Raw genomic sequence first — 27,146 nt, 5'->3', positions numbered from 1 at the left:
TACGACTCGTAAGTCATATAACTATTTACAAATAAAAGCATCATAAGTACCTGCATATAGTCATAGTTTGTACATGTGCCTTGTTTTCATGATAGAAATACATTTGTTTCATTTCCAGACCAAAGCATTAGATATAATTAATAGGCTTCATTAATGCCATGTAATTCACATTATATGGATGTAACATTTAGTGCGATATACATAGAAGTCCAGATAGTTTCATAGCAGCATAAGTTAGCCAAAAATTAAGTTTTTAATTTCCAGTTGTTCATTTATTTTGTATAATAGTCTGGTTAGAGCAAGGACCATACGCATGCTGTCGCCCTGCATGCAGCGTTTCCAGAAGGAGATCCTTGCAATAAGAGTCAGACTAGGAGCGTATTCGCCCAACGTAGTAATTCTAAGTTGTTCGAAATATGGACAATAGATGTTTTATAGTCTCTTACTGGATCGAATTACAATAGCGACAATTTAGAGTCAAATTTCGATATCTTACATGTACCCATTTCTGCATATGTTCAAGAGTCGGAAACTGGTTGAATTTAAATCTCATGAAAATATTTCTGGCTTTATTACAAGGACATAGTTTAAGATAAAGGGGGCAATTGCCCAACTTTCGAGGTCTTAAGGAATATTCATTATAGAGGGTGTATTGTTTATTTTGATCTAAGGTTAGCATCCAATCCCAATCATATAACTTTCGTTTGTTTTTTGGGAGTCCTAGGATAAAGTCATCAATCGTGACATCGATCGTTTTCAGTAGCAAATTCATTTCATTTTTGAACTCTTCCACAGAGGGAACAGATCTATTCATTAATAAAGTGTTCAGATCCTGATAAAGTGTATTACTTGGGGGCAGTAACATTTTTGAATAGCAGGATGGTTTACGCCATTTCCAGTTAGTCGCTAGCGCTGATATACCCAGTTCCTGTCGAATGATGGAATTGGGTAAAGCCAATGACAGCCGTAGAGTTTTTTTCCACAGTATACCCTGAATTTTATTTAAAATCGCATCAACATTTATCAAACAAATATCCAACCCATATAGCAAAATGGGCTCAACTTTTTGTAAGTAAAATTCCAGCAGCGTGAGGAGTGAAAACATACAGTATCTTCTGTAAATGATCTTCATCATCGATTGCAGCGTACGTGCTTTCGATGCTAGAAGGTCTTGCCAGGATTTAATAGAGTAGTTATTGGCTAGAGCATATCCTAGGTACTTTAGTGAAGTCACAGTTTCCAATCTTCCTCGATTTAGTGTCCAAAAGTATACTTTTTTCTTTTTTTTCCCATTATGAAAGATGATAATGTGTGATTTGTTTAAGTTCGCAACAAGGTTATATTTCTGCGCATACAGCTGGAATGAATCAAGCTTCAACTGCAGCCCAGACGGCGTCTTGTCGAGTATAACAATATCATCAGCAAAACATGAACAATTTATTTTTAGAGTATCCAGTTTTGGTGGAAACATACCGTTATCGGACCACAGGGTGTTCATATCGGTTAAGTACAGATTAAACAGGGTTGCGGCCAAATTACAGCCCTGTTTAACAACCATCTCAGTTGGGATACAGGGGGGTTACATAGCCTGCCCTGCATATTCTGATTTAAAAGGAGGTCTTGGTATGTAACATAGCTATAATCTGGATAAGGTTTTTCGGAAAGCCCAAGATCAGTAATTTTGTCCATAAAAATTCCCGTATGACGCAGTCGAAAGCATTTGTTAGATCCAAGGAGGCAAGATATATGGATCCTGTGTCTGGTATTTTGGATTTAGCAAAGACATGAGCTAGTATAGTTGCGTTAAGAGAAGTTCCGATATTCCTTCTGAACCCAATTTGGTATTTCGAATAAATGTGATTATCATCAATGAAAGAGTGTAGTTTTTTTACCAGTAGAATAGCAAAGACTTTGGCAGAGGCATCCATAAGGGGATCGGCCGAAAATTAGCCAGATTGTTGCTGTCGCCTTTTTTATAGATTGGAATAATAATCGCATTCCGCCAGGATGGAGGAATGGAATTTGTATCAATGATCGTCTTAAATTTAGAATAAAAAGTTGCTGCCCAGAAGATCGGATCATCTTTTAACAAACATGGCGGCACCCCGTCTGGCCCGGCCGCTTTTGAAGCTTTCAAGGATTAAATAGCGTCCACTATTTCTTCCATAGTAAAACACAATTTATCTGTGATAGTTTCGTTGGGAATACCAGAATTTACATCAGAAAATTTTGGCGGGAAGTTTGAATTTATTGGAAATATGAGATCCACGCATCTGCAGACACGGATGAGCTTAATTCATTTTGGTCTATTTTCTTAGTGCTATTAATTATAGACCATATGCGGCGTGTGTCTTTAGCTGATAACGCTTTTATTGTCCGCTGATTGTCACTTAATTTCATTCTGTATCGTACGTAGTTCAGCATATTCTTGTATTTCTGTATGATCCTGGTTTTGCATTGCAGGTAAATCTCACAATTTACAGAACTTTTTCTCAGTTTTCTCAAACATGCATTTTTTTCTTGTTTTAGCCTATTTATTTCATGCACAAAGACATGCAAATGTTGAGGTTGGGTAGGTTGTGCAGTATTTGTTATAGTCATGAGATGCTTATTTATTATCAGTGTGTTCCAAGCTTCACGTAATTGTACATTACAAGAAGAATAATCATCCCTGGGCATTTTCCATTGATCCTTATTAATCAAATAATTTAGTTGTCTGCACATAGATAGCGACCACCCTACAGAAACGTGAGAACGTTTCATTTGTATAATTTTGAGAATTGGACGTACTTCTAAGGGAGCAACAGAAATTTTTATTATCAAGGATATGTTGGCATGGTAAGCGTATCTAATGTCCGATATGGTTACCCTGTGAATATGACTCATTAGCCATTCAGAAACAAAGAAATAGTCTAGATAAGAGGTTGCTGTTCCTCTTCTCCATGTTCCATTATGTGCGGTGGCATCAAAATCCACCTGAATAAGATTCCAGTGTTCAAGATACTGAGTCCACTTTTTCCCTCTAATGATTAAGTTCTCTTTGTATTTGGATTTGAAATTAGAGGAGTTAAAAAATTCTGCATTAGGACATATCGCATTCAAATCGCCACCAATTAGAATTGTATACTTTGGATTATGATCACATGCACGTAAAAATAAAACATCTAGTAAATCTAGAAATGTTTCAAGCGAGCCATCCGCTGGGTTAAAGTAAATACATATCAATAGATATGGACAATCTGGATATTCATCTAAAATGAATTCGATCGCCAACACATTATTGTCCTCATATATCATTTTGGATTTATGGTTAATGGTGTTAGTGATCAAGATTGCCACCCCCCACCCCCGAGGGGCGACCAAAGGTTGCCCGCTGCGCAGGCCTACTAAAAACTTCAAAACCATCACAAAAGAATGTATTTAGGCACATCGTTTCTTGTATAAATAAAATCAATGGTAGATGCATAGAAATGTAATCATTGAGCCATCTATTAAGGTTTTTCATGATCTTAAGCTCAGTTTCTTCAGGATTGTTTCTATTTTGATGCCATGTCGATCAAGGAGGTCATTAAAGGACCCTACCAGGTTATGTTTGAGGCGACTCCTACCAAAGTGGAAATTCGATTCATAAATTCTGTAGCATGTTCTACATTTCCACTGGGTGCTTTTTCATCAAGTTGGTTTTGTACACGAGCTAGTGGCACATCTAGAAATGCATCGGCTTCTTCAATTGATCTTAGTAACGATAATTCTAAGCCGCATAGTTCAAAGTCTTTCCTATGTTCCCAAAGAAGCTTAGTGATAATCAATGATTGGGGTGCACAGATCATACGTAAGTTGTTATGATTTGCAAGCCTCAACCATTCAATATCACTATAGATCAGTGTTCTCAATTGGGGATTACCCTTAAACATATTAAATATAAGCAATCTGTTCAATCGTTGTTGTTCGTTTAATTGCGGATCGCTTTGCCACCCAAGTATGTATTGTGTGTCACGTGAGAATGAGAACTGTTCTAGATCGTTCTCAGAGTTATGACGTGATCGTTGGTCTGGAGATTCAGGGTAAATTTCATCTTGACTCTTCTTTTTAAGTTTATGTAAAGGGTTCATTGTAGACAAGAGGTGGCTTTTTCTATATTAGCCAGAGTATTTTTTATATCTGGGTCAACGGTTTTGATTTCCTCAAGGTTGCATTCATCTTGAGTATCCACAACATTTGGATTGCAATTTGCCCTTTGAGATTCATTGGCTAGTGGATTAGAGTTAGCGTCCACCTCAACTGAACCTGAGGCAGGATGTATGTCTAAGTCGTCTTGATTGTCAAATTTACTTGTTTTAATTTTAATAACAGGATAGAAGGTTGATAGACAACCTTGTTTTTGGTTTAGTATCTCATACAAGTGCTGCCCACCTTAATTTTTTTTTCTTTTAGTAGGGATTTTGATTGAAGCGTTTTCAATTTGTTGTCATATGGTAATGCCAGGTTCAACAATGCTTTGGATTCCTCGTTTAATTGTGATAAATTAATCACTAGTTCATTACTTGTGTCATTTAGATTGTCTTTATTGTTAGTTTCCTGGTCAGTGGTGGTCAACTGCTGCCCCTTTTTTTTGTTCTTTTTTGATTTTATAGCCTCTTGTGGCAATTGACTAGGTTTTTTTTAATTATTTTTTTTGATTCCCCTTTTTAGGGCTTTCGCTTGTGCACGTTTCATTTTTCGCGACATAAACTCTCCACTCATATCCTTAGAATTTTCATCTTCTGTCACCTCTACCTCATTATTGAAGTTAGTTTTTTCATCAATAATGTTTACCATGTTTCCACATAGAAGTTTGTCGAGTATTTCCCGTTGATTTAACATCGCGTCCAGGAGTGGAGTAGGGCTGTCTAGAGGAAGTTGAGCAGTGGTCATGGACGAGAGACTAGAGATTGCCTCGACCCAGCAACCCCAGAGGCAGGCATCATTCCCCCCAGGGAAGTGCCAGCGGGCCCAAGCTGGGGCCCTTTGGACCCAGTCCTGGCGCCTTAGGCGCCAGTCTCATGTTGGACTCCTGTCCTGGCGCCTTAGGCGCCAAGCTCATAAAGCTAGACATGTGTTCAAGTGTTTTAATGTGCACTTACCTGATGCAGACCATGCTGCTACATCCAGGCCCTCTTGAGGCCTGAATGGAACTACTTTACCTGTGGGACTACTTTCCACCTGGGTGTGGTCGGGGAAGGATACATACCTGATTGGTGGAAGGATACATACCTGGAACTTCTTCCAAAGCTATTTAAACCACGCCCGATCAGCAACTCACGCTTCGCGTTGTTCTGCTCCTCGCAGCTGGACGCTCACCGTGTCAGCTCCTGCATCTGCACTTCAGCCACGCCTGTCAGCATCCTGGGTCACCTGCAAAGGGAGATAAGAGAGAATTGGAGAGAAAGAAGACCTTACCTGCTAAAGCTGCATCACGGAGACATCACACCGACGATCCTGAAAGGGAAGACATCATTTTTAAAAGCATTTCGCTTCGATCGCTGCAGCGCTGCATTTCACTCACCTTTCCTGGGCACCTCCATCTTCAGCAGCGATCATCCGGATCCGCAGCCACTTCCCAGAGCCTAGAGAGAAAAAGACAAGTACACAAGGTGAAAGAAGGAAGGGAATAGGAAAAGCTCAGTTTCCTTCTAAGACTTACCTGTTGGGTCATTCCCATTTCATTTCGGGTCCTGCCGCTTCCTGGCATTCCGGACCCCGGCCCCTATGGGGAAAAAAGACAAAGACATTGAATGAGCGAATGCAAAGACATTACCCGAACGCTCATCCAGAACTTACCTGTCATTTACTGGAACTGCACGTTTCACTTCGGGTCAGCGCCATATCTCCGGCATTCCGAACCCCGGCCCCTAAGGGGAAAAAGACATAAGCATTAGAGCTTGCTGCAATAAGACAATGAACATTATTATTAAGCTTGAACTTTTGAACTTGCTACAGAACTCTTACAGCGCCTTACCTGAATAGTCAAGCTTATTTGAACTCCCATCAAACCTCAATCCAGTGAAGTAACTGGGTTTCAACGCGCCCCTGCATCAGAAGCAGGATGGAGAACTCATCCTTCCACAGACCCTAAGGTCTTCACGGGGAATCGTGGAAGGGTATCGTGGAGGGTTGGAAGGGAGTGGGAGGCTTGAGCATTATTCCGTCAGTAGGTAATACTCCCTATTCACGCACAGGGGAATATTCCTGCGAGCCAGAGAAGCCTGAGTAGAGGGGCCCTACCTGTCCATCCTCAGAGTCCTGCGCTTCACCATTAAAGAAGCATCAGCACTCGAAGCCAGACCTGCGCCTCCGTGGGAATCAGGTGAGCGTGACAAGAAGTTTCTCAGGCCCATCTCGGACATGGCCCAGGAGAAGGGAAGCTCGACGCCCGGAAAGCTGTTCAGGGTCTGCCCTGGATGCCAGCTTCAGAATGTCTTCAAGGAGGACGAACACTCCCTTTGCCTTTACTGCCTGCATGAAGACAAGACGCACGTGGAGAAGGACTGTGCGTTTTGTGGCAATATGTCGGAGCGGACCATGAAGGACCGCCATCAGCGTCTCGCCAACTGGCTGGAAGGAAAGAGCCCGTCAGGCGAGAAGAAGAAGAAGAAGTCTGGGCGGTCTTCTAAGACCTTTGAGGGCGCCCCGGCGACGGGGGTCCAACAGAAGGCCAAGTACCGTGAGTCCGCTGGCACCGGGAGCGCCGAACTGTCGGGCTCTAGGGGCGCCAGGCAGGGCGCACCCTCCCCGGCGCCATCAACCACGAGCCAACGCTCTGGCTCGGGTAAGAGGAAGGCCAAGCTCCTGGAGAGACCCCGGTCGTGCTCGAAGGCCCCATCGGAGGGGGAGCGAGGTGGTGACCCTCCCCCCAAGGAGAAGGCGGTGAGCGCACCTAAGGTGGTGAAAGCATTGATCCATCCGGCCAAGGCCTCTATCGAGACAGTCGCGGCGGCCCTGGCTCAGCCTGTGGAGGCTACACCAGTGGTGGCGACCTCGGGGCCCAGAATTTCCCTGCCACCGCGGAGGGAGTCCTCTTTCATGCCCATCGACAGGACCCCCGTGAAACCTCCGACGGAGAAGAAAAAGGGGGGGGCAGGAGGTCGTCGTGGATTCGGCCTCAACCTCTGAGGAGGAGCTGATCGAAGTCTTAGGCCACGGCGCTGGTGTGGAAGAAGATCATCCTGTCGGGAGGGACCCCGACGTGGGAGACGACGAGAACGTCAAGGGTGCCGACGGGGCTCCTGATCGCCCGTCGGAACCCCCTCAACCAGTGCCGCAAGACAACTCGGCGGCCATTTTGTTGGCTATACAGTCCTTATGCTCGGAGATAAGGACGAGACTGCCGTTACCACCAACGGAGGAACCGCTCCCGACGGGGGACCCGGAGCCAGGCTCTTCTGGGAGCCCTCCTCTTAAGAGAAGGATTCATCCTCCACCTCCTTTTCAACCTTCGCGCCCTGCTCAGCCCTCCTCCCCGTCTGACACGGCCGCGACGGGTACTGACGACGAGGTTTACGACGAGGATCTCCCGTCGTCACCTCCCACCCGGGCTTCCCCGCCCGACGAGATTGGATCGTTCCACGCCATGATCGCCAGAGCATCCAAGCTTTTCCAGCTCTGCCCGGAAGAGAAGAAGGAAGGTTTCCTTTATCAACGGCGCGAGACCAAGAGGAAGACGGTCCTCGCTGTACCTCTACTGGACGATATCTGGGATGAGGGTCTCGCCCTCCTCAAGAACCCATCCACAACGCCGGCTAAAAGGGATCGGTACGAGAAGAAGTACCGGGTCCCAGACGCGGCCCCCTTGTGCCTTCGGGCACAGCCGACCCCGGACTCGGTCGTCTCCGCGGCGGCCGGAAGAAAGCGGGGGGGTGCGGCCTCTACATCAACCTCCCCGCCGGACGGCGAGGGAAAGAAATTGGACACGATGGGACGCAGAGTCATCTCATCGGCAGCGACAACGATTAAGGCTGCCAACGCCTTGGCTATTGTAGCCCGCTACGACAGGGAGTTGTGGTACAAACTCGCCCCCCTGCTGGACTTCCTACCAGACAAGAGGGCGGAGGCCCTAGAGATCTTGCAGGAAGGAGTGGCGTCGGACCACGCCATTACGATAGCGACGGACATCGCGGACACTGGATTTTGCCAGTTGGGCAACGGCGTGTGCCTTAGGCGGCGTGGATGGCTCAAGGCTACTGACTTCCGTCAGGACGTGCAGACCAGAGTCTTGGACATGCCCTTCGACGGGAGCAACCTGTTTGGGAAAACAGTGGACGATTCCCTACAGGCCATCAAGGCGGACACGGAGACGGCCCGGGCTCTTGGTTTTCTCCAGCAACGACGGCCGCCCTTTCGGAGCGGTGGAGGCAAACCGGGTGCCTCCAAAGGTTCCAACGGCGGATTTTCCACCTATCGTCAAGCGGCCTGTTCGTCGTCACAGGAAGCCTACAGGGGACGAGGCAAGTCGGGCGGACCCCGCCGTCGTCGCCAGGGAGGACAAGGCGGCAAAGCCGCGTCGAAGCAGGACTGAACCGGCCGTGGGGTCGGGCCCCCACCGAAGCACCCCGGTGGGAGTCCGGCTGGCGAGCTTCGTCAGCGTGTGGGAGTCCATCTCCATCGACCGTTGGTTGCTGGACGCCCTGGCTCAGGTTCACACGCTCGAGTTTCTAAAGAGGTGCCCGTGCATCCCCCCTGTGGCCAGGAAGGAACATCACGTCCCTCAACTTCTCTTGGAGGTAAGGGCGATGCTCAGGAAGGGCGCCATCGAGCTCGTCCCAAAGAGGCTTCGGGGCTCTGGAGTTTAGTCAAGATACTTCTTCGTGAAGAAGAAGACGGGAGGATGGCGTCCCATCCTGGACCTACGACGACTGAACAAATTCATCAAGGCACAGAAGTTCAGGATGGTCACCCTCCAACACGTCCTGGGTCAACTGGAGGAGGGCGATTTCCTGTCGTCGTTGGATTTGGAGGATGCCTACTTCCATATCCCCATCCTAAAGGGACACCGAAAGTTTCTCAGATTCGTGGTCCAAGGGCGTCACTACCAGTTCAGAGCCCTTCCCTTCGGATTGAGGTCGGCACCCAGGGTGTTCACCAAGTGCCTCGCACCGGTGGCGGCGCGGCTGCGCCTAGAGGGGATCCACGTCTACCCCTACCTGGACGACTGGCTCATCCGGTCGAAGACGAAGGAGCTCGCCGTGGAGCACACGGCAAGGACCATCCAACTACTCACGGACCTGGGATTCTCCATAAACTACGCCAAGTCCCACCTGGTGCCCGCGCAAGACGCGCTGTTTCTGGGAGCGAAGCTCGACACAGTGTCGCTTCTGGCCTCTCCGTCGGAGGAAAGGACGAGGGCCATCTTGGGCAAGGTGCAGCGGATGCTGGTTGCGGACGCGGCCAGGGTGAGGTCCATCAAGTCCCTCCTCGGAATGATGTCTTCTTGCATTTATCTCATCCGCCTGTGCAGGCTCCGGATGCGCCCGTTGCAGGAGTTCCTGGACGCACGCTGGATCCAGACTACGGGCAGCTTCGAGGAGAGGATCACACTCGACGAGAGTTTCCGACGAGCGATCCGGTGGTGGGGCACCCGCGTGCATCTGACGGCGGGCATGGACTTCCAGACCCCGGCCACCAGGAGACAGTGACCACGGATGCCTCTCTGGAAGGGTGGGGAGCGCACACTGAAAATCTGCACGCGAGAGGCCTTTGGCTTCCGACGGAGAAGTCCCTCCATATCAACGTCCTGGAGCTCTGTGCAGTGTTTTGGGCCCTCAGGTCCTTTCTTCCGTCCCTCAAGGGCAAGGTGGTGAGGATCTTCACCCACAACACCACCACCATGTTCTACATCAGGAAGCAGGGCGGTACCAGATCCCCAGCCCTGTCCAAGGAGGCGCAGGATCTGTGGCATTGGGCCATCGCCCAAGGGATGTTTCTGGTGCCGTTTCACCTGGCAGGAATAAAAAACACCATTGCCGACTCGCTCAGCAGAGAGCTGCGCTCGTGCCACGAGTGGGAACTACGACAGGATCTAGTGGACCGCCTCTTCCGACGGTGGGGCACACCCCAGATCGATCTGTTCGCGACAGCGACAAACTCCAAGTGCCAGAGGTTCGCCAGCAGGTTTCCCCAGCCGAGGAGCATGGGCGATGCTTTCTCGTTCCCCTGGGAGGGCCTGTTTCTATACGCGTTGCCTCCATTGCTGCTGCTGATCCGGCTCATCTACCAGCTCAAGAGGTCACGGTGCAGGATGATCCTCGTCGCACCTGCGTGGCCAAGGCAGATATGGTTCCCGGACCTTCTGGACTTGTCAGCGTCCCCGTCAATCAAGCTGCCAGTGGACGAGGATCTTCTCTCCAGGGAAGGAGGCGCCATCCTCCATCACGACCCGAAGTCGCTGAACTTGCAGGCCTGGCTCCTGCAGCGTTAGAGTTTGGAGGCTACGACATACCGGCCGACTGCAGAGAGGTTCTTGCAAAGGCCAGGGCGTCCTCAACTCTTAAATGCTATGGACACAAATGGAAGAGGTTCTATGTCTGGTGCCACGCACAGAAGATTAACCCTCTACGAATTACGGCTCCCCAGGTACTGCCGTACCTACTGACGCTGGCCAGGGCTGGACTGGCGCACGCGTCCATCAAGATTCATCTTGCTGCGATCTCCCGATACACCAGAACCACGGGGCGGACGTCTTTGTAATCTCATCGTCTGGTGAAAGAATTCATGAAGGGACTGTTCAGATCGTTCCCGCCGGTGAAGGCTCCGGCCCCGGCGTGGGAGCTCAACGTGGTGCTGACCAAGCTCATGGGACCTCCGTTCGAGCCTCTGCACTCGGCTCCGTTGAAGTTCTTGTCGTGGAAAACAGCGTTTCTTGTGGCCACCACCTCCGCACGACGGGTGGGAGAGATCCAGGCCCTTTCCTGCAAGCCCCCGTACTTGACTTTTCACGACACAAGGGTAGTGCTCAGGAGGCACCCTCCTTCATGCCCAAGGTGCCGTCGGACTTCCACCTCAACGAACCCTCGGTGTTGCCTGTTTTCTTCCCGTCGCCTTCGTCGTGGGCTGAAAGGACTTTGCACTCGCTGGATGTGGCTAGAGCGTTGAAGTTCTACGTGGACCGCACAAAGTGTTTTCGTTAGACGTCACAACTCTTTGTGAACTTTGGACCTGTCAATCAGGGGAAGGCTTTCTCGAAGGCCTTCATTTCCAGATGGCTCTCCGGCTGTATCATGTACTGTCATCGGTTGGCAAACCGACTGCTGCCTGGCCGTCCGAGAGCCCATTCCACCAGAGCGATCGCAGCTACCACGGCGTTCCTATGTGGTGTGCCCTTGCTGGACATCTGCAGGGCTGCTACGTGGAGGTCGACGCACACCTTCACGAAATTCTACTGCGTCGATCGGGATTCCAGGGAGGAGTCCAGGGTCGGCCAAGCAGTGCTGCGCAACCTGTTCGCCTAAGGTGAGCCTGGTGAGGAGGTAAGAATTGCTTAATGTTGAGTTTTGGATATAATGCTTAATGTTGAGCCTTTGCCACCTCCCGTGGTTGTGCATGGGTGTACTGCTATGTATTCTTTTATTCATGAGCATGTGAATCCATGCCAGACCCCATGCTGGAGAAGGAACAAGTTACTTACCTGTGACTGTTGTTCTCCAGCATGGGTCTGGCATGGATTCACATGCGAACCCTCCCGCCTACCCCTCTGCGGCTCTTCACTTGGTCATACTGCCACTTCACGTGCTACCAAATCTGAAGATGGCTGCCAGAGGCGGGGCTTAGGGAGAGGGCAGTCATTGGCTGTGGTCAGTATGACGCAGAGATCAGTGATTGGTTACTACTACGAAAGACAGATCAGAACCGAAACTGATACTGATTTTTTCTTTACCGAGGATTCCCAGCCTGACGACGGGGAATATTCATGAGCATGTGAATCCATGCCAGACCCATGCTGGAGAACAACAGTTACAGGTAAGTAACTTGTTCCTTCCCCCATAAATAGCAAGACCAAGCTTCTAGCGAAAGTACTAGCAAATAGACTGCAGCAGGTTATAACCCACTGGATACTGGACCAATGCGGCTTCATGCCGAAGAGATCTACCCGCATGCATATATATAAACAGCATGCAGCATTGGAAAGGACCGCCACCCTGCGGTGCCCCTTGTTCCTGCTTGCAATAGACTTCGAAAAAGCTTTTGATTCAGTATATTGGGAGGCAATATGGGCGATTATGTATCGCATGGGCTTTGGTACACAATTTATGAACTGAGTAAAACTCCCTTAAAGCTCCCCTGAGGTGGTAACAAAGACAAATGGATGGCTGTCAAGCCCCTTCAAACTAGGGAAAGGAACGCAGCAGGGTTGTCCCCTATCCGCCATGATCTTTGCACTTTCAATTGAACCCCTTGCCAAACTCTTAAGATCCACAGAGAGATAGAACAGCTTTCAGTGGTCAGAGGGTTGGGAAGACAAGATCTTGTTATATGCAGACAGCCTGCTGATATATTTAAAAGATCCGCTTTAATTCCTGCAGAATTGTTACAAGTCTACTGTAGCGATATGACGCATTCAGTCGCTTACGTGTCAACTGGTCTAAATCCATACTCTTCCCATTGGCAAAGGTGAGAGGACACGGTACCAACAAGCTGTCCTTACCGTATAGAAACGAAACAATTAAAATACCTGGGTATACAAATTATGAGCGACCTTGGCGACTTGTACCTCAGAATCTACAGCCGGTTATAGCTAGATTCTCAGACGATGTTCGCCACTGGACTGCCCTGCCACTAACTCTGTTGGGAAGAGCAGCTCTCTTCAAAATGATGGCCCTACCGCGATTTTTATACATATTACAAAATGCCCCACTACACATAAAACAGTGCGAATTTCACAAAATTGACCGGATCCTTATGAAGTTACTGTGGTGCGGGGGACATCCACACATTGCGCTTTCCACCCTCCAGAGATCCATATGGGAAGGAGGGATTAGACTCCCCCGTCTACAAACCTATTACTGGGCCGGCCAGATGTCAGTGGTGAATGATATGTTACATGGGGACATATTACTACCACATATTAGGACAATGAGCAGCAATTCCCCTGGGAAACCCCCCTTGGAATACCTTTAATGTGAGATAGGCCACACGACTCCCCCTTCTATGCTTATGCACATGTCACAAACATGGATTGAAACACATAAATACATGGGTTGGGATAAAAAAACGGACCCCATACAACCATTGTGGGACAACAGGAACCTATCTGAAGTAAACAAACTTCCTAGGTGGCCCAATTGGATGAGGCAGGGGATCTTGAAGATAAGTGATATAATGGTGGAGAATAAAAGTCTCATTTGAAGCTTTCACGTCCCGTTTCCATCTTCCACCCTCTGAAATATACCACTATACCCAGTTGAAGCATGCAATGCAAGCTCACCTCACGGCCCTTCCAACATGCCCGGATATACCCTGTGGAACGCAATATAGTCCCAGAACAAATTAAACAAAAGATAACTTTGGTCATGTACAATGCCATTACCTCTTTCACCACAGTGGAACTATCAAGTATGAGAGCCAAATGGGAGAGGGGCATGGGAGCTATACAATCGGAGGAGTGGATTACATCCCTTATGTACCCCAGGGAGATTGCCATCTCATGCAGGCTTGGGCTAATTCAACTGAAAATACTACACCGGATATATTACCCAAGGGTCGCACTCTTCTGCTGTAGGAACGAAGAGTGCGCTTTCTTCCATATCCTATAGGGATGTGCCCACATCCAGCAATACTGGCAGGCATGCTGCGACAAGCTTTCACAAGTGTTGGGTAAAAAGATTCCCAGAGAGCCGAAACTGTTAGGATTGGGGGTGGAGGAAGATGGTGAGCTGTCACAATTCGAGAGACTGTTTTTGTTGACCCCCACAGCATTGATTAAAAGAAACATTGCACAATTATGGGGGTCGAACGTAACACCCAGTTTTGAACAATCGGCCACAGATGTGGATATATGTATTGGATTGGAATACAGAGTGTATGATGCTAGAGGGTGCCCTGAGAAGTCACAGAAAATATGGCAAAAATGAGAGGATGCCCGCTAACTTGCTAATTAATCCAACAGGAACATTTGGTTTTGAAATTATGTATTGAATAATGTGTTGACTGATAACAATATTATTTCTTTTAAGGCCTCATTTTAATGTTGTTTTAGTAGTTAGCATCATGGGGTTTCAATGGACCCCCTCTTGTTGATGTGATGTTTATTTGTATGAGGAAAACAATAAAATGGTATTTAAAAAAAAAAAAAAAAGAATATTGCTACTCCAGTAAATGGAAGCGCAATTCCAAGGGCGACAATCCAATTGACTGCTCTCCTACATACATTGTATTGTACCTGACTCACTTACTAGACTCAGTACTAGTTTTTAATTCACTTAGCGGCTCTCTCAGCCTATACTGCGTCACATCAAAAGGTGTTGTGGTGGCAAATACCAGTTATTAAGGCTTTCATGGAAGGGGTTAAAAGGATACATCCCCCCTTTTCTAACCCGGCTCCCAGATGGGACCTAAATGTGGTATTGACTAGACTAATGGTGGCGGGGGGGTCTCCATTTTCGCCTACTCATAAGGCAAGTCTCAAGGATCTTACCTATAAGACAGCCTTCCTAATGGCTATAACTTCTATTAGAAGAGTTGGTGAACTATAGGCCCTTTCAGTTCTAGACCCTTTCGTTACAGTCAGAGATAAGGTGGTTCTGGTCACTCACTCTCAATTTGCGCCTACATTTATTTCCAAGTTCCATGTGAACCAATCAGTGGAATTACCTACCTTCTTCCAGAACCCCACTTACGTGGCAGAAAGAAACCTGCAAACATTATGTGCACAAGAACTAAACCACTAAGAAAGACAAACCAGTTCTTTGTTTCAGTAGCTGGTAGAGAAGGAGATCCTGTCTCTAAATCGGCCATCTTAAGGTGGATTGTCAATTGCATCACACTCTGTTACACTCTTGCTAAGAGAGAACTGCCCTTCAAGCCTAGAGCACACTCTACCCGAGTCACTGCAGCTTCCATAGCATTTATTGCAAATGTTCCCCTACAGTCCATTTACAAAGCGGCAACCTGGAGTTCTGTAAGCACCTTTACAAAACACTATTGCCTAGACACTAATTCTAGGTCTGATTCTCAGGTGGGACAAGCAGTACCAAGACATCTTTCCACTACTGTTCCTTCTCACAGCTCACCTCCAACTCTGGGTACTGCTTGCTAGTCTAGGCAGAGCATGTGATTCTAAGCAGATTAACAAGCATCAGAAGACATGCATTACTTACCGTGATAGCATTTCTGATGATTGTATCTGCTTAGATTCACATGCGCCCACCTTCCTCCACGCTCGGGTGAAAGGAACATAAACTTCTTACTACTTTCTCTCTTTTATGTACTCACTCACGATAGTCATTAAGGCTCCCTCATGGCAGAAATAATACAATCGGAAGGACCTCGACACGTGAGGGATCTTGAGTACACTACACGTCATGTTAGGGATAGCGTTACAGGCACGCCCATGTCGACGTCCCCTTCCGATCCTCGAAAGACAAGATGCAATACTCTGCGGTTACGACTGGATGTCGGACTATATCCACACCATGTGAATCTAAGCAGATACAATCATCAGAAATGCTATTCCGGTAAGCAATGCATGTCATTCCAATAGGGAGAGTGTAATAAGATGTTTAAATACTAAATAAATGAAGTAGTAGCTACACAGCCAACTCTTTGCAGAAAACCCCAGAGTCCCAAGGACTAGTACCTTAGAAAGACCCCTTGTAGGAGATTTAAGTGTTGGTAAATGTGCCCCTATAGGAATAAAGGCAGAGCAGCGGCTATGGGTAAAAGTAAGATCAGTCTTAGTTCTACCACATTGGTGTGGAGAAGGCGGCAACCAACCTCATAGGACGTTCGAGGAAGACCTTGTCAAAGGGCTTCAGTTCCATCTTCAGGACAGTAAGTAAGATTTGTGGCAATGGAAGTCTATGGCAAACTGCTAAAGAAGGGCAATTGTAGAAATCCATATCTCACCCCATTTCTGCAAATCCCCTCTTTGCCTGTCTATCCCTGTGGTTAACAACAAAACCCCCTGAGCGCCCCACAAGCCTGAGCACACCTGCTGACTTCCTTGCTGAGACAGCCCCCTGTAGTTTTTAACTGTAGTTTTTAACAAAGACCCCATACCTTATTCATGATGCGTGCAATGGGTCTTTGGTAGAAGACAGCCCAAACAGTCCCCCGTACCGTCTGAGTCGTGGCACAAATCTATAAACATAAAAAAAGCAGTCTAATTAGTCTTCAGTGATAACAGGCAAAGGTTTCCTTAACATCTGTTTTACCTTGCAAGACAAACTTGCAGCATCCCGCCCTAACCCAAACCCGACCAACTCGCTCTACCCCCCAGCTCTACTCCACCTCTCCCCAAATGTCCCAGAGAAGCTCCTCTCAGAATCTTCTAGAAGGCCAGCGTAGGCCTTCCAGCATGCTATCCCCCCTCCTGTATAACAAAGAGTTAAGAATCCGTCTTCTATTTCCATGGGTTCAGGTATCGCGTGGTAGTCACCTTCTGGGTCATGCTGCTGAATGACAACTGCCAGTTTCCGCATGCAAGGGGAATATATCCTCCATCCCCTGCTGTATGTCATGTCCCTTATGAGGGGCTTGTGTCTAAGCCAGCTGGGACTCTATGGTCTGCTAACGGCAAGCAGATGGCCTTGGCCCAGTTACCTCGAGCGCACCAAAGTCCTAAACTCAGCACTTCAAGAGCACAAATGCCCAGTCCATTATATCATTTGCAAGTATTACCTTCAGCCAGTAAGGAAGGGAAACCACTTGCAATGTCTGGTAGGTTTTAAAGTACAGTAATACAAGCCAGGACCTGTTGCATAGAGTCATGGTGAAGGCATCACAAGGGGAGGGAAACTTTTTCCACTTAAGAGAAGCTCCAGAATCATCCCTGTCAGTTTAATTTCCCAAATCTCACTGAGCAATATCTATACAGTGATATAATTCAACTTAGTTATAACCTCTAAGGTAGGGTCTGCACGTTGACATACGGTGCTGCTTTTTTACACATGGTTTTATCGACCCAAGATGGACAGCTTTCCAGGACGCATAAACCAACCACATATGCTTTTCACGCTCATTGGGGCTCAGTGTGGTGTAGGGTGACCGCTGCAAAGGCCTATTCTACTGTCACATTGCAGGGAGAAGAATTTTTTTCTTGCTTTTCTCATAACCGTCATAATAATAGTGAATGGTAAGCATGCCCTAGCACTCACATTTCAAAGATGGCAACCTACATGCACTGATGATCCTCAATGAGTTAGATTATTTTCTGTTGGCCATTCTTTTGATTCTGTTGCACTAGGCTAGGGGCCTCATACAGAGGCAACAACTAGTTAAGACTTGGAACTTATCTCTGGTGATTGGGGTTGGTGACTTTAGGTTCAATGACACTCTCTCCAATTTGAATGTAGAGGCTGCTTTAGTTGTAGATCTAGGACTGGTAGGCATTTGATCAACCCTACCTAAAGAGATGCAGAGAAGCTGAATAAAAGGTGAAAAGTCTTTATTGTGCCTTGTGTGCCAAGGTTCTCAGTGAGTTGCATGACCAATCCAATAGGTTTCCAGTTTTTGTTACAAAAATGTTATTACAAGAACAATCACCTGGAACTTGCGGTCTAGTTGGGATCCCTGTACACCTGTCCCTCAACCTCTGAGGGGACTCTCGCCACCCTAGCCCAGGATCCCTACTCCAATAGGCCATATTGCAGTTCTCATTCTCTATAGCCAGGGAACGGTTGCATGTGTTAAAATCGCGGCAAAAATGGCAGTGGACGCAAAATATCCTGGCAAAAAGGCTGTGGTTTTGCCACCACAATCCATGTAAAGGTTGCAGGGACACCTCTGCAACTTCCGGACCCATTATACCATTTAAGGGAAGCGGGGGACACCCCCGCTCCCCTTAAATGGTATAATGAGGTAGACCTTTACCGGGTCAAACCACGCGATTTTTTGCACCAGCGACATTTTTACCACAATTTTATGACTGCATAGCCATGGAACCCCCTAGTGTCTGGTCCATGCCTATTCTAGCAGGCACCTAGGCCTTATTTTTGACTCCATTAGGGACTTCCTTTGTGATCTATTAGGGTAGGTTGATTGCCCGTCATTATTCTCATCTGGATAACCATCTTTCAACCTTGTTTACACTCTTCATCACCAATGGCGGTCTCCTTTCTCGCTCTCCATGCTTCTATCTTCACTCTCTTCTGGTCATCTCTCCCTCTCTCCTGGTCTTCTCTCCCTCCCTCCACCGGTCTCCACTCTCCAGCTCCCTTCAAATCTCTGCACTCTCTGTACTCCGTCTCCTGATCTTATCTTTCTCTCTCTTCCACCCACTCCTATGTATGCTTTCCAGCTCCCTCCTGATTTTATGTGCTTCCTGCCAGATCTCCCTCTACCCTTTCACTACTCTGCCTCACCTGCCTCCCCACCTCTTTCTCCTACTTTCATCCAGCCTCGTGCACTACCTCTAACCACTCTCCCACTCACACCCAATTAGTACCCCTTTTTCACTCTCAACCCCTTACCTTCTTTCTGCCAATACTACATCGTCTCTTTTAAGGCCTCCATCTGTGTATACTCCTCTCTGGCCATCTCATCCAACCTCCTCTCACTGTCAAGGGCCTTGCTTGATTTTTATAACTTAACAATGGCCTGGAAAATCCCAGATTTATGCAGAGGATCAGGAGCTAGATAAACACACTCAGTAACAGGAATAGACAAAGTGAAAGGGAAAACCCAGCTTTAGGTACATCCAAAATAAAGCAGGGAGAGCATACACACACAGGATTGTCACTCTCGGAGCTCTTCATTCAAAACAACATCTTTTAAACACACTTCAGCATGACGACATACTGATAGGAACACTAAGGGGCGAGGGGATTGGTTAGGGGAATTGACTATGGACATTTTCTATATGGGTTACATTTTTAATTGGATAATGGCTTCTCCTAAGGCCACCTCTAAATTGATAATGATTGTCGTTTATAACGCACCTGTACACAAATGGTTCTAGGCTCGACAAGACAAGGAGGGGGAAACAAGAGGACAAAACTTACTAGGCCTTGTCATTCAGATCACGAAGTGCGGGGAAGAGGCAGGGGAGAAGTGCTGGGGGGGGGGAAGTGCAGGTAACTCAATAGTGCAAGTGGGGGGGTGTGGCCAGCATGAGAGCGCAGAGGACATGAGCCTCGTGAGCTCCACTGGCCGCCGATGATATCCTGACAAATATCCTGTTTTGGCGGTACGATCTTTACTGAGGTTTCACATATGGGAGTGTGAATGTCCGCTGGTCCTCGCAACGAAGTTACAAGCCCACATTAACGCCCCTTCCGTAGCTAAACACCGGACAGGGGGCTACACGGCGGCGAAGAGTGAAGCTTCCCAAGATGGCCGCCGGAACAGTGTAGAGGAGTGGGCGGAGGGCCGGGGAAGGCTGTGGACCGTGACAGAGAAACTGCACCCGGGACGGTCGAGACCCGGAGAATTGTCGGCAGGGACCTTCTGCGGCTGGCAGTGAGCCTCATTCCGAGTCGCACCGACAAGGGCCATGAGGTATCTGTCTGTGGTGCTTGGGAGCTGAACACCATTGTTCGGAATGCGAGGACTGTATGTCCATGACAGCTAAGGCCCTGAAGGAGCATAGGGGGAAGCTGGAGAAAGGTAAGACTTTTAAAGCTTCTTCTTCGTCGACGAAGTCGAGACATTCGTCTCCTCGTCACCATTCGCGCTCCAGGTCTCGGAGTGGGTCTCATCACTCCTCGAGATCGAAGCACTCGAAGAGGAGACGTCGAAGATCCCCTTCTCCGTCTTCCTCTTCCTCTGTTTCGCCAAAAAGAATCCCTTGCCCCACGAAACATAGTTCCCGGGCTGAATGGGAGGAATTCCGAAAAAATGATGAGCGTCTTCGAGAAAGCGGCCTCGACCCCCTCGAAGACTGCCGAGAGCGATGCTCTGGTCGAAAGACCCGAAGGTCAAAAACGCCGCGAGTCGCAGTACCCGGCGAAAGAAACCTCTCGAGCGCGTCTCGAACCCTCGAGCAGGACTATGACCTCCAATCCTTCCTGGAAGGTTCCGTCAACGCCGTCGACGAAGGTTCCGTCGACGTCGAGGTCGATGTCTTCGACGCCGTTGTCGAAGGGACCTTCGACACACGGGTCTGTCGACTCGACGCCGGCCTCGACACCGGCGTCGACGCCAAGAAAAGTCACGGTGACCACACATCCAGTGACTATCCCCAGGCCCTCGACGTCGATGGCGTCGATATTGTCGAGTAGAATTCCAATTCTGTCGAGGTCCTCGAGGCCTCCACCTCTGTTTTCGACGCCACGCTCGAAGCCTTCGACGTCGGCATCGACGTTTTCGAGGCCAATAATGACAAGTTCGGCACCCTCTGCCTTGGAAATGGGATTTACTCCCTTTATGAGTTCAGAACAATTGAGAACTATATCCTCAATTTTAGAAGAGGGTGATTTGTCTGAACAAGACACATTTGAGTTACAGGGACCTGTAACCCCAGTTGGAGAGGAATTTTCCTCTGAAGAGCGCAGATTAAAGGATCTTCATGATTCTTTACATGAGGCAAGTGGGTTAGACACTTCCCCTGAGGTGGATTTTGCTAAGCCAGACCCGGGGGAGCATGCTGAAACCCCCTACAGAGCCTTAATGGCCAGGATTACAGAGTTCATGGGGTGGTCTGCACCTTCACAATCTTTCCAGCAAGATGACCTCACGGATATTCTTGACAAAGGCCCACAAGAGGATCCAGTGGTGCCCTTTCATAAAGTGCTTCAGAGAAAGATCATGACAAACTGGGAAACCCCAGATGTAATACCAGCAGTAAATAAAAAACTGTCTGCAAAGTACAGGGTATCTTCCACAGACCCAGAGTTTTTGTCTAAACATCCATCCCCAGAAAGTCTGGTGGTACAAGCAGCATCCTCTACCGATGTCAAGACGGCTTATCCTACAGTCCCACAGGACAGGGACGATAAAAAATATGATGCTATGGCAAAGAAAGTCTTTTTAGCATGTAGCATGGCGTTAAAATCTGTTAATGCTACTTGCACCCTTGCTAGGTTCAGCCATACACTTTGGGAGTGTGCTTCTACAGCGGCTGACTGCATCCCGGAGGGAGAAGAAAGGGATGCGTTCCTGAATATCATACAGGACGGTAGAGACGCTATGTGCGAATCCCTCCAGACGGGCATTGATTCGGCTGACAGTATCAGCAGAGCAATGGCGGCAAGTACATCAACCAGGAGATTCGCTTGGTTGAGAAAGTCGGGTTTTGCCCCAGATGTGCAAGCCAGGCTCTTGAACATGCCATTCGATGGCTCTTCTTTGTTCGGGAAAAAGGCGGATGACAGTTTAGAGAAACTGCAAACTTCAAAAGCTGCGGCAAAATCCCTAGGAGCTGCAATCCGTCAGACTCCTTTTCGTTCCACAGGAACCTCTGCGAGGGGCAAGTCCTTTCGCTTCTACTCCGCATTCGGAAGAGGTAGAGGACGACCGGCTCAAAGGGATCAAAGAAGAACTACCCGAGGGGGACGGGGTAGATATTCTAAAGCCGCAGCAACAGCAGGTGCCTCTTTACCATCGGCATCTGCATCAGCCGCCCCAAAACCACTCTGAGGACTCCCCTCACAGGACACCTGTAGGAGGCAGGTTGACTCAACATCTGACGGTATGGCAGGCTATCACGTCAGTTGCTTGGGCATTGGAAACAGTCGCCCAAGGTTACTGCCTGCCTTTCCTACGTATACCTCAGAGTCATCCACCGGGGATCAGCTCTCAGAAAGCTCCAGATCTGCTCCTCTTGCAGGAAATTTTGGACCTGCTAGAGAAAGGTGCCATAGAACCGGTACCTGTAGCGGAGAGGGACAAGGGTTGGTACTCCCCTTACTTTCTCATTCCGAAGAAAGACGGAGGACTGAGACCCATCTTGGACTTGCGAGAATTGAACAAATTCCTCAGAAAAGACAAATTCAAGATGGTCACTCTTTCTCAGATCCTCCAGGCCCTTCAGTTTCAGGACTGGTTGGTATCTCTGGACCTTCAGGACGCTTATTTCCATGTGCCTATCCATCTCAAACACAGGAAATACCTGAGGTTCGCAATTGGCAACTCTCACTATCAATTTCGAGTACTGCCATTTGGGCTGACCTCCGCCCCGAGGGTCTTCAAGTTAATGTCGGTAGTGGCTGCAAGTCTAAGGAGGGAAGGGATTCACGTCTACCCCTACCTGGACGATTGGCTGATCAGGGCTGTTTCTCCGGAGCAAGCTCAGATCCAGCTAAATCCTTCACAAACTGGGCTTCTCCCTCAATTTAAAGAAGTCTCAAATGATACCATCGCAGAGACTCCAGTTCATAGGAGCGATCCTGGATACTTCCCTGGGAAAAGCCTCGCCACCAGAGGTGAGGGCTCAAGATATTCTACAGATGGTTACCAAGTTCCAGCATGCCCAACGTCTCCCAGCCTTTGACTTTTTGAGGTTGCTAGGCCTCATGGCATCCTGCATTTTCCTTGTGCCAGAGGCTCGCCTGAGAATGAGATCCCTCCAGTGGGCACTGAGGACTCAGTGGTCACAATTCTCAGGGAGAATGACAGATCTTCTTCAGGTTCCCGGCAGGGTGGCTCGAGACCTTCAGTGGTGGGCCTGTCAGGAGAACATTCTGAAAGGAGAACAGTTTTAGCAACCCTGGCCGGAGATAACAGTAGTCACGGATGCCTCACTCACGGGGTGGGGAGCCCACGCCAACGACTTGACCATCAGCGGTCGTTGGTCTCCATCGGAGTCCAGACTACACATCAACCTGTTAGAGCTGAGAGCCATCAGACTTGCGTTGAAGGCTTTCCTGCCAGCTGTACAAGGGAAGAACGTCCTGATAATGACGGACAACACGGTGGCCATGCTTTACCTCAACAAAAGAGGAGGCGTAGGATCACTACCCCTGTGCAGAGAGGCGATGCAGCTCTGGTTTTGGGCAATCCAAGAAGGAATCTCTCTATCGGCAGTTCACCTAGCCGGAGAGAAGAACTTGACAGCGGACGCTTTGAGCAGGCAGAACACAGTCTCCCACGAGTGGGAGCTAGCTCAGGAAGTCCTTCAAGAGATCTTCGCCCTTTGGGAAACCCCTCAGGTAGATCTGTTCGCCACCAGCCTAAACAGGAAATGCGACCTGTTCTGCTCAAGGGAATTTCCTCCGAGAGGAGCTCTGGGAGACGCGTTCATAGTGGACTGGGAGTTTCCGCTTCTGTACGCGTTCTCACCGGTCCCTGTCATTCCTCAAATGATCAGGAGGTTGAGAAGATTCCGGCGAACCATGATCCTAATTGCCCCGGATTGGGCCAGGAGAACGTGGTACCCGGACCTTCTAGACTTGTCCATCTGCCCTCCAATTCGACTTCCTCTCAGAGAGAACCTACTCTCACAGAAGGGAGGTCAGGTTCTCCATCCAGACATCAAAACCCTCAACCTTCACGCTTGGCTTCTGAACGGCTGAGGTACAAGGATTGGGACCTCCCTGATGATGTTATGGAGGTGTTGCTTTCGGCAAGGAGGCCAGCAACAAAGTCTTTATACCGCTGCTGTTGGAACAGATTTTGCAGCTGGTGTAGAGAACAGAATATCGACCCATTTTCATGTGGTACACCAATGGTTTTGTCCTTCCTACTATATTTGGCAAATTCAGGCCTTCAAGTTGGCACCATTAAGGGCTATCTCGCAGCGCTATCTATCTTTAAGCGTACTGCGGAAGAACCATCCTTTTTCAAATTACCCTTGGTAATACAGTTTCTAAAGGGGTTAACCAATGTTTATCCCCCAAGACCATTCCAAGTTCCCCTATGGGATTTAAACTTAGTACTAACTTTCCTGATGGGTACACCTTTCGAACCTCTCCATTCTTGTTCGTTAAGATTCCTTACCCTTAAAACTGTTTTATTAATAGCACTTACATCTGCTAGAAGGGTGAGCGAATTACAAGCTCTTTCTTGTAAACCCCCTCATACAATCTTTCACAAAGACAAAGTTGTCCTGCAAGTGAAGCCTAATTTCCTCCCAAAGGTGGTTTCTGAATTCCATATCTCTCAGAAGATTACCCTACCATCTTTCTATCCTCCTCCTCACCCGGGGAAAGAGGAAGAGAGGTTACACAGACTAGACCCTAGGAGGGCTTTAAGTTTTTACATTAGTAGACTAGCCAGGATAAGACAGGCAGACCAGCTGTTTGTAGGTTACGCAGGTCACAAGCTGGGGTTACCAATAACTAAGCAGACCATTTCCAGATGGATCATTCTAGCCATTCTGGAATGTTATAAACTGGCAGGGAAAGAGCCCCCTCAAAACCTTAGGGCTCATTCGACCAGAGGTATTGCAGCTTCATCGGCTCTCAAAAGAGGCGTGCCGGTTAAAGACATATGTGCGGCCGCTACATGGTCGTCTGTCAATACCTTTACACGTTTTTACAATCTGGATTCCTCCTCTAGTCAAGAGACTAGGTTTGGAAGGGCTGTACTGCATTCTATTCATCAATAGAAGACAGCGTGAAGTCAGTACTCCCTCCTCCGAATATAGAATACTGCTATGGGAGCCTATCTAAGATGAGGAATACGTCGGAGGACACAATCCCTTCGAAGAACAAGTTACTTCTTACCTTGTAACGTTCTTTCGACGGGATGTTCCTCCGACGTATTCCTCATCGACCCTCCCATCCATCCCCACAGTTCTACTTACCTTGTTGTTGCAGCTTACGCTCCTTCAGGGTGATTAGTCTAGTCCAGACAGTAATACTGTGGGCTACAAAACGGAACTGAGCAACGGACGCTGCGCGCGGCCTTTATAGGCAGGATGACGTTGAGCGTCGATACGGCGGCTGTCGAGGGACATCGACTCGAGGGACGTCGACGCGCAGCGCCCTCTAGAGAAAAAAAATTTCCGAGACCAGCAGAGCTGGAAGGATATATCTAAGATGAGGAATACGTCGGAGGAACATCCCGTCGAAAGAACGTTACAAGGTAAGAAGTAACTTGTTCATCTGTCATCTTCTATTTTTCTTTTTATCTTGAGTACTCCTCACTTTTCTAATCTTTAGCTTCATTTTACTTATTGAAGATTATCTCTTTGGAGTTGACATTTGATGATTTCTTAGCAATGTTAAGTTTAATTGTTATTAACCGCATCTTTGATCCTGTATATTTTAATTGTTATTAACCGCATATTTGATCCTGTAAATTGACAGTTGTTTTAGCCCTCTTAGACGTTGTTGGTAAAATCTTTGCAACACAGATATTGAACCAATTAACAACATGGATCCACGAAGTAGAGGCTTTGGATATTCGACAAACAGCTTTGTAAAGGGAGTTGGATGCTCACTTAATTTGTTACTAATAAACCTGCTGAAAATGGAGGCAATAAAGAAAAAAAAAAAGAAAATATACTTGGCCTTTGTCCACAGTGTCGATCGAGAAGTGCTCTGGACAAAAATGACCGAAAATGCCCACCGAGTCTTCTCAAAGCAATTCAAGATTTATACTCGGGACTGCGCATGCGCGAGCCGCGCATGAAGAACTAATCGCGTCGGCTCCCGGTGGCCGCGATTAAATATCCTACATTTATTCCGCTCTGGGAATTCGCCCGACCTCCTGAAGCAGCACAACAGTGGCGGACCCATCCAGGCACTGCCTGCTACAACCCCGAGCAGAATCGGACCAGGGTGCGTGAGAAACGTCCCTGTATCCGCCGACGCGAGACTCGCCGCCATTGCTGGGCGGTTAACTGCGGCTCCTTTGCCCCTCCCCCCATGAGCTGCGGCGGCCACTGAGGCCCTCGGGGGGCGGACGAGCCGGGGGGAGCCGAGGACGCCGGCCCGAGGCATCGCTCCAGTTCCTCCTGACTGCCGCCCGAGGCCCCTCCACCCTGCTGAGCCCCCTGCTTGAGACGGCCGTCGGAGTGCCCGAACCGCGGGCACGGCCGACGCTCGGCGCTGAAGCCGCGACGACCCTGGACACCAGCACTGCACGGACAGCAGGGGATCTCTAAGCTGTGCTACCAGACCCGGCGGCGTAAACAGAGGCGAGCAGAACGCCTTTCTGCCCCCACCCGCCTCTCCCTCAATCTGCGGGACTGCCACGCCTGGGGTTGAGCGGCGACACGGGAACCGGTAACGCGGTGTTGCGCTCCCCCATCAGCATTAACGAGGTAAGGGCAAACCCCCCCCCGCCCTCCCTCACCCCGCGGTCGGCGGGATACCGACCCGCATTAAGGAGACACCTCACCCCCCGCCCAAAAGTGAATTCGGAGGTCCACCTGTGGGGGGCACGGAGCTGAGGGGACTGGGGACGCTCTCCTCCCCCATCACCATTAGCACCCAGAACTGGTGACAACGTCCGCAGCACCCTCCACAAACGATCGTGGGTCCAGGGAACTGGCAATAAGTTAACAACTGTGGGCAGTGACCCTGGGAGGGACGGAGGCCTCCCGTTGTAAAGGCCACGACTTCACAAGCACAAGGAGCGGGGCAGATACCCCACTGGGGCAGCCCGGTGTGAGACCACGCATTGGGGCAAACCCCCGAAATTCACCAGCCCAACCCCGACCAGGGACCCTTGGAACCGCCAACGACAAAGGGATCTGCCCCTCAATCGACACAATTAACGGCCTCCAGGGGCAGCACAAGGTGGCGCGCACAGCGGAGAGCCGCGGCTATCGCCTTCCACACGCCACTCATGAACTGAACATAATACGGGCTCTGGGTGGGCGTATATGCGGATGCCATCTCTGATTGCCCGCGACCCTCCAATAGACACAACGGACCAACCATAGCAGGGGTCTGCTTCCAGCGGCCAAGCAATCCCGCCGGCACACCTGAACAGGGACACAATAGTGAAGGATCGTCGCCCGACAAACCCACCCCAATTCAGACTTTACAACAACCCCCTGGGGGGCACCAATACGTCCCATCCGGACTTGCCGCCTCACACGAATACCCGACTCCGCCATGGGCAAAGAT

At 48.8% G+C, this 27,146-nt stretch overlaps 1 protein-coding gene and 1 long non-coding RNA gene across 2 annotated transcripts in view; one reads left to right on the top strand and one right to left on the bottom strand.

Moving 5' to 3' along the window:
* The window catches only part of MTM1 (myotubularin 1), a 1,347,122-nt gene that overhangs the window by 182,755 nt on the left and 1,137,221 nt on the right, over nt 1-27,146 (top strand). The gene's annotated exons all lie outside the window — the stretch shown is intronic.
* LOC138480937 (uncharacterized) overlaps nt 1-27,146 on the bottom strand; it is a 549,246-nt gene that overhangs the window by 219,298 nt on the left and 302,802 nt on the right. The window contains exon 2 of the long non-coding RNA XR_011274166.1: nt 16,249-16,329. This is a non-coding gene — a long non-coding RNA (uncharacterized lncRNA). The remainder of the gene's footprint in view (nt 1-16,248; nt 16,330-27,146) is intronic.

The sequence above is a fragment of the Ambystoma mexicanum genome, chromosome 5p (genome assembly GCF_040938575.1).
Source record: "Ambystoma mexicanum isolate Mex_15411 chromosome 5p, UKY_AmexF1_1, whole genome shotgun sequence".
Classification (NCBI taxonomy): domain Eukaryota; kingdom Metazoa; phylum Chordata; class Amphibia; order Caudata; family Ambystomatidae; genus Ambystoma; species Ambystoma mexicanum.
This window is presented reverse-complemented; position numbering and strand designations above follow the sequence as displayed.